This window comes from Tenrec ecaudatus, chromosome X (assembly GCF_050624435.1).
Source record: "Tenrec ecaudatus isolate mTenEca1 chromosome X, mTenEca1.hap1, whole genome shotgun sequence".
NCBI lineage: Eukaryota > Metazoa > Chordata > Mammalia > Afrosoricida > Tenrecidae > Tenrec > Tenrec ecaudatus.
This window is the reverse complement of record NC_134548.1, coordinates 92,506,136-92,513,701: the sequence shown is the minus strand read 5'-3', so window position 1 is coordinate 92,513,701 and position 7,566 is coordinate 92,506,136. Positions and strand designations below refer to the sequence as shown.

The following is a 7,566-nucleotide window of genomic DNA, read 5'->3' as shown; positions in this document are numbered from 1 at the left end:
CATTTTGGTCATCCTCAAAAAGAACCCATCAAGCCCTCTATTGGGAGGGCGGAGCTGGAGATGCGGCCAGGGACCAGGGTGGGCACCTGGCCCCTTTTGCACTGCCAATTGGACGACTCAACGTGACCCCGCTGTATCGCGAGAAAAGATTGGCAGCGGCCAAGTCGCATGTGCCCTGCGCTGGCTTGATCCACGGAGCCGCCCGCAGGTCCTTCAACCACTGGCAGCTCCAGCGCGTGGGAGCCGGTCCCAGCGGAGGCGGGCGCGCCGCGGCTGACTGTCCGCTGGGTGCGCAGGGCAGGCACGCCCGCGACGCCGGCGGCGCGGCCAAGGCAGTGAGCGGCAGAACTCCGGACCGAGACCGGGACCGGGACCGGGACCGAGACCGAGACCGGGATCGAGACCGCCGCGGCTGGTGCCGCGTGCCGCCCGGACCCATGGAGCTGGAGAGGCAGTGGTGGCAAGGACAGCTGGCCGCAGATATTCACCAAGCGCTTCGCTACAAGGAGCTGAAGTTGCCTTCCTACAAGGGACAGTCCCCGCAGCTCAGTCTCAGAAGGTATTTTGCTGACATGATTGCCATTGTGAGCAATCGCTTCACTCTCTGTGCTTCTGCCCGGCATCTCGCTGTCTATTTGCTAGACCTCGTTATGGACCGCTTTGACATCTCCATCCCGCAGCTGCATTTAGTAGCGCTTACCTGCCTGCTGTTAGCAAGTAAATTCGAAGGAAAAGAAGGCAGCGTGCCTAAGCTGGAGCAACTCAGCGTGGGCTTCATGAGTAGCATGAACCTGATATTCACCAAACAAAACTTGCTGCAGATGGAACTCTTTTTATTAGAAACCTTTCAGTGGAACCTCTGCCTTCCAACAGCTGCCCATTTCATTGAGTACTATCTGTGCGAATCAGTACATGTAACAGACCTTCAGGATGGCTGGCCAATGATTTGCTCAGAAAAAATGAAGCTCTGCATGGCCAAATATGTGGATTACTTCCTACAAGTGTCCCTGCAGGATCATGCCTTTCTACATTATGCACCTTCTTTAATAGCTGCTGCATGTGTGGCTTCTTCAAGGATTATACTTCGTCTTTCTCCAACGTGGCCTACAAGACTACTCCGTCTTACTGCTTACTCTTGGGATTTCCTAGCTCAGTGCGTTGAATGGCTGTTGATTGCTCATGATAACAATGTGAAAGAAGCAAACAAAGAGACGGGGCAAGCAGGACCCCAGTCAGCACAACTAAGTGTGCACCAGACACCCTCCCAGTCCTCCATGGCAGTTTACTTTCAGCAACCTCAGTGTCTCCATCAGATGCATCAGCCTTCACTGCAGTATCCCTATCCTGTGTCAGAACAACCAAGCTATCAGCAGTTCGTACCTACCGCAGAGCCCTCATCTGACACACTGCAGGCATGTCCTGATGGCTTCCACACTAGTATCCAGAGCCTCAGCCACGTGCAGACTGGTACTGGGATGTCACTAGCAATGCCAGTAGAAGTTAGTCCCTGCCTGAGTGTTTCTTATAACCGGAGTTACCAAATAAATGAACAGTATCCTTGCATTGCTCCGTGCTTTGAAAGATGAAGGCAATACCTGTGTGAAGGTGGTGATATCTGACCCAGACAATTTTATGACTGGAAGATTGTTTAAACTTCTCTCCGAAAGGAAAGGCAGTGAAATGGCATCAGAGCACTTCAGGTTCCAGTCCAGGAAGATGGAATATTTCCTTTCAGTGTACCCTGAACTTCGAGAAGACTAAGCAAACTCTGTGAACACTCCTGGTGTGTATATCAAATCTTGTTACAACAAATGCCTGTATGACCAAGATTTTAAAATCTTGACTGATGGATCAAATATTTCAAAACCAATACATCAGAAAATTTGGACCATATCCTCTTCACCATATTGATATTTGACCTGTGGTGTGGACTCTGGGCCGACTGTTGGCTCAAATGACAGAGATAAATGTTTAACTATGAAATTGCCAAAAAGCCTTTCATGAAGGAAAGTAAACAGTATTAATTTTTTAGAGAAATCCCTTATTCTTTCTGCAGTTTTGAGTTAAATTTCTAATTTACTGATGACGTTTGGACCAAGTTTAAAATTGTGATTGCTATCCTATAACAATCTATTCAGTAAAAAAAAGAAAGACATTTAAGGTGATTCTGTATAACTCACTATTGCCAATAGCATATGTATCTGGCTTTATATATCAAAATGAAGGGTGAAGAAAATCTTCTTATCTTAAAATAATGGTCATAAATTTTCTTGCCTTTTCCCTAATTGATCAACCTCAAATTTCACTCAGGGATTTATACTACGTGGAAACACTTAACTCTAATGGAATGTATTTTGGGAATGTTATAGTGTGGGCTATATTTCTAAGGTAGGCTGTAATACGCATTGTAGGATGTGTTTTCAAATGGAAACATGCATTGTATCTCCAAATGAATGAAGTGATTCCTAGAATTCATAATCTATATGTGGGATTTTCTTTTCTTAGTGCAATAATAAGCTATACACAGATTTGTTATTACTTTTTTAAAAATGTTTTTTTCAAGGGAATATATGACTATAAATTGTCACTACTAGAATAACGTTCGAAAGGCTGATTATGGAGTGGAGTGTGGCCAGGGTAATTCTCAGGTTGCACTAAAATAGCACTTTGTTATATTATATGGAAGATAAATTTAATGAATAACCTTTGAATTCATATTGTCTCCCTAAATAGGCAAAAGTACTGATTCGTACATTTCAGTAGCTACTTTTGTTCGATTGGTCCAAGAACTGTCCTGGGAAAACAACAATTCACCGATAATAAGTTGAACGATCTTTCCAACAAGGCAATTTGGGCGTAAAGACTTTTGGGAAATAAAAAATATGTAAAACTGGTAAGCTATACATTGAATTCTTCTCTGTGGGAGAAGAATTATTAGTGGAGGGAAGCATTCTGATTAAAAGTTAATAAGGTGTGTCTTTATTTTTCCCCCCTTGGTTTTTTTTAACGTTTTATTAGGGGCTCATGCAACTCTTATCATAATCATACACTATACATATACATACATATACATACACTAATACACTATACATACATATACATACACTATACATATACATACACTATACATATACATACATACGTATACATACACTAATTGTGTAAAGCACATCTGTACATACACTATATGTACATATACATACACTAATTGTGTAAAGCACATCTGTACATTCATTGCCCTCATCAATTTCAAAGCATTTGCTCTCCACTTAAGCCCTTTGCATCAGGTCCTCTTTTTTCCCCTCCCTCCCCGTTCCCCCCTCCTTCATGAATCCTTGATAATTTAGAAATTATTATTTTGTCATATCTTGCCCTGTCCGACGTCTCCCTCCACCCCCTTTTTCTGTTGTCCGCCCCCCAGGGAGGAGGTCACATGTAGATCCTTGTAATCAGTTCCCTCTTTATTTTTTTTAAGATAGCATTTGAATAGAGGGGCGTCTGAATGGCAGAATTGTATCTGCCACAATATGCATTGAAGATGAGCTCAAGATGTGAATTTGAAGAAGTCTCATGAATCAAGCCAATAGCTTTGTTAGGAGGGGAAAGAGCTCATCACAGAAACAGATTGATCAGGAGGCTCCAGTAGCTAAATGTGGGTGAGTGGCTTTAACAGCTGAATTCATAGAGAAATACCCTTTCTTTAAAATGAAGATGGTATTTATATTTAGAGCACATAGAGTATGGAGTGGATTTATTTTTCTGGTGGATAAAACAAACAAACAAAATAATCACTCAGGTAAAAGAAACACTCCTGACAATTTTCTAGCTTAAAAATGTTTTTTACATAATCACTTTCCCTCTTTACATAAGGCTGCTAATTGGATTTTGATAATTTTTATCTTCAGAAAATTTGAATTATTTGAGGGGAAGTAGGTTCAATAGAAAACCTATCATTCATATTCAAACCCTACTAATCTGGAATCTGATTTTGACTACTTCACTAATACTTTGAATGTAAGATATTGGGGGTAGGGATCCCAGTTTCAAACAACATCTGGTGCCTATTGTAATTTAACTCTTGTCCTATGCTGTTACTGATTGGTTTAAATGTCATTCTTGTTATAGAATATCTCTTAAAAATTAAGCTTACTAACATTTCCCCAATTTATATTTAAAGGCTCTAAAGAACACTGGATTGATTGAGCAGACATTTCGGTGGCAGTTGATCATCCAGCTCCTGGGAGTTGGCATCATGGCTCTGGGCTTTGGGGCTTTGGGACTTTGGTTTATAGAGTTTGATCATTTGACATTCCTTGGTTTCTTCCTTCGGTTTTGGAGTCACAAAGGAATCCCGGGCCCTTTGGGCTGTGTTATTAGTGGTGTCCTTTGCATTTCCTCATAAGTGTATCTTAATAAGCCTTCAAGATGATAATGGCAGACCTTGGAAGAGAATCACATCAGCATTACTCTCATTGAGCATTGCCACCATTTATGATGAAGTATTAAATGTTATGCTGAAAGAATTATGTACAGCATTATAAGAAGCAGGTGTTAATATTTAACTGGTTAAGCAGTTAAGAGAGAATGCTCAGTCTGATAGATCTTGAAGTGATGACTTTTGGTCTTTACAAAAGAAATTATTCAGCATGCTGTACTTCAAGAACTTGTAAAGCTTGTAGACCCTGAAGTTAAAGCCTGGACACCACTAAAGGGAAACAGAATGTGATCATGTTTGCTGGATGGCAAGGGAGTGGTAAAACAAGAAACATGTTCAAAGTTAGCATATTATTACTATAGGACAGATTGGAAGAAATGTTTGATATTTGCAGATATTTTCTAAGCGGTGACTTTTGAGCCATTAAAAAAGGCAAGAATTCCATTCCATGGAAACTATATGGAAATGGATCCTGTTATCATTCCCTTTGAAGGCGTGGAAAAATTCAAAAATGAAAAATTTGAAATTATTATTGTTAATAGTAGTTGCTGCCATAAGCAAGAAGATTCTTTGTTTGAATAAATGCTTCAAGTTGCTAATGCTACACAACCAGACAATATTGTTTGTATGATGGATCCCTCCATTAGACAGGCTTGTGAAGCTCAGTCCAAAGCTTTTAAAGATAAAGTAGATGTAGCTTCAGTTCAGAAATAGTGACAAAACTTGATAGCTGTGAAAAAAAAGTGGTGGTACAATTAGTGCAGTTGCTGCAACCAAAATCCAATGTTTTCCATTGGTACAGGGGAACATATAAACGACTTTGAGACTTTTAAAACACAACCTTTTATTAGCAAACTTCTTGGTATGGGTGACATTGAAGGACAGATAGATAAAGTCAATGTGTTGAAGTTGGATGACAATGGAGGTGTTATAGAGAAGTTGAAATATAGCCAATTTACATTACAGGACATGTTTGATTAATTTCAAAAAATCAAGAAAATGGGCCCCTCCAGTCAGATCCTGGAGATGATCCCCGGTTTTTGGATCAGATTTTATGAGGAAAAGAAATGAACAGGAGTCACTCTCAAGCCAACAGAAATGAATGACAAGAGTGAATACTATGAACGATCAAGAACTTGATAGTATGAATAGTGCCAAGGTTTGTAGTAAGCAGTCTGGATGAATCCAAAGAATAGCAAGAGGATCAAGTGTGTCAACAAGAGATGTTCGAGAACTTTTCACACAATGTACTAAATTTGCACTGATGCTCAAAAGATGGGTGCTATCAAAGGACTTTTCAAAGTTGGTGACATTTGTAAAAATCTGAGCCAATCTCATATGGCAAAATTGAATCAATCAATAGCCAAAATGATGGATCCACGAGTTCATCATATGGGTGTCATAATAGAGCTTCAATCAATGATGAGGCAGTTTTTCACAGGGTTCTACTGGCAATAGGAAGGCCATGATGATATTCAATAAAATGTAAAGAAGATTCCTTAATGTTAACTGACTCATTGATTACATTATTTGCTGAGACCTCAGTCATTTACCTCTTTTTTTGCAAATAGGGGATGGGGACACAAGTATTTTTCTTTCCTGTCTTGGCTTTTTTCTTTTCTTCTTGTCTCCTTCCCCCATTTATTTTTTATTTCTCCCTTTCCCTCTTTCTGATCAAAGGGAGAAATATATGGTGTTTGAGGAAGTAATTATATTTCTGATTTAGGCAACCTCCTCTTGTTAGTTTTCACAGTGTATACATAAGTTAAACATATCATGATTTAAAATTTTATCACATAAAGTGTTATCAATTGTCTCAAAGACCAAACATTATATTTGTAAACAGTCCTAATGAGTAGTTACATGATGTCTCAATAAAAGCATTGTAAAATAACAGAATAAAAGAGCACTGGATTCATTTTGGCAGGGGTTAGAATAAAATAATCAGTTATATAGTACATACCTGGCTGGGGTAGGGTGGGATGTTTCAAGGACCAGAACTATTTTGAAAAAAATTGTTTTAAATAAAACTCACAACTGTTAGCATTTAGGGAAGGTGGCAGGATTGAGTGAGTTTCTTTAATTTATTACTTATTCTTTAAGGTAGACTTGGTTGTTGCTGTTGTTTGAGATTACTGGAGCATAATTAAATGTACACTGTGAGCAATTATGTATTTAGGTCTTCACCACATTTCACTAAATGAACACTGTTCAAGTATAGACAATAAAACAAAATCTGTGTTGCCACATTAATTGCAAATAGAAAATGTGTTGCTAAAGTCTACACCAATGGAATCAGATGAGTATTGTTCATTAAATTTTATAATAAAACATTTCAAATTTTAAAAAGATCAATATGTAGTACAACAATGACGGTGATAGGATAAGATTTATCTGCACACAAGAAAATCTGATCAATGCAATTATTATTCCAATGTATGCAGCAACCTCCAAGACTTGCTGCCATCGAGTCAATGTTAACACATAGTGACCCCCCTCCCCAATGAGTTTCTGAGACTGTAACTATTTAGGAAAGTAGAGAGCCCAGTGTTTCTCCTGCAGAACTGCAGGTGGTTTAGGGATAGCGGTTGAATGCATAGCCACTACACCACCAGGGTTATTGCACCACTAAGACGAGTGATGAATAATTTGAAGAATTTTCCAACATCTTCAGTCTGAAATTGATTAAATATGCACTTGAAGATCACTTGATAATTATCAATTAGATTGCAAACGTTGGTGATATGACAGCAATGAATTCACAAATGGTGTTAATAACTCTGAAATCCAATCACCTCAATTCATACATTAAAAGAAAAAGACTTGAGGACTGGCTCAGAAAACATAATCAAACAATCTGTTGCCTGCACCATCTTAAGCACATGGACAAAAAAACTAAGAATAAAAGGCTACTAGAAAGTATACCAGGCAAATGGCAACTGAAAAAAAGCAGGGGTGACAAGCGTAATCCCTGAAAAAATTGATCCCAAGGTTCAAACCATAAAAAGAGATAAGGAGGGGAACTATATAATGCTCAAAGGATCAGTAAACCAGGAATCAGTTGAAATATTGACTACTCACTAAACAATGGAGCAGTGAATTTTGTCACATTTTTGAAAAGATAAAACAAG

General features: G+C 39.1%; 2 pseudogenes; both read left to right on the top strand.

Moving 5' to 3' along the window:
- Positions 1-437: 437 nt before the first annotated feature.
- On the top strand, positions 438-1,586 carry LOC142434874 (cyclin-J pseudogene; annotated as a pseudogene).
- Positions 1,587-4,425: 2,839 nt separating this feature from the next.
- On the top strand, positions 4,426-5,924 carry LOC142434569 (signal recognition particle subunit SRP54-like; annotated as a pseudogene).
- The last annotated feature ends 1,642 nt before the right edge of the window (positions 5,925-7,566 follow it).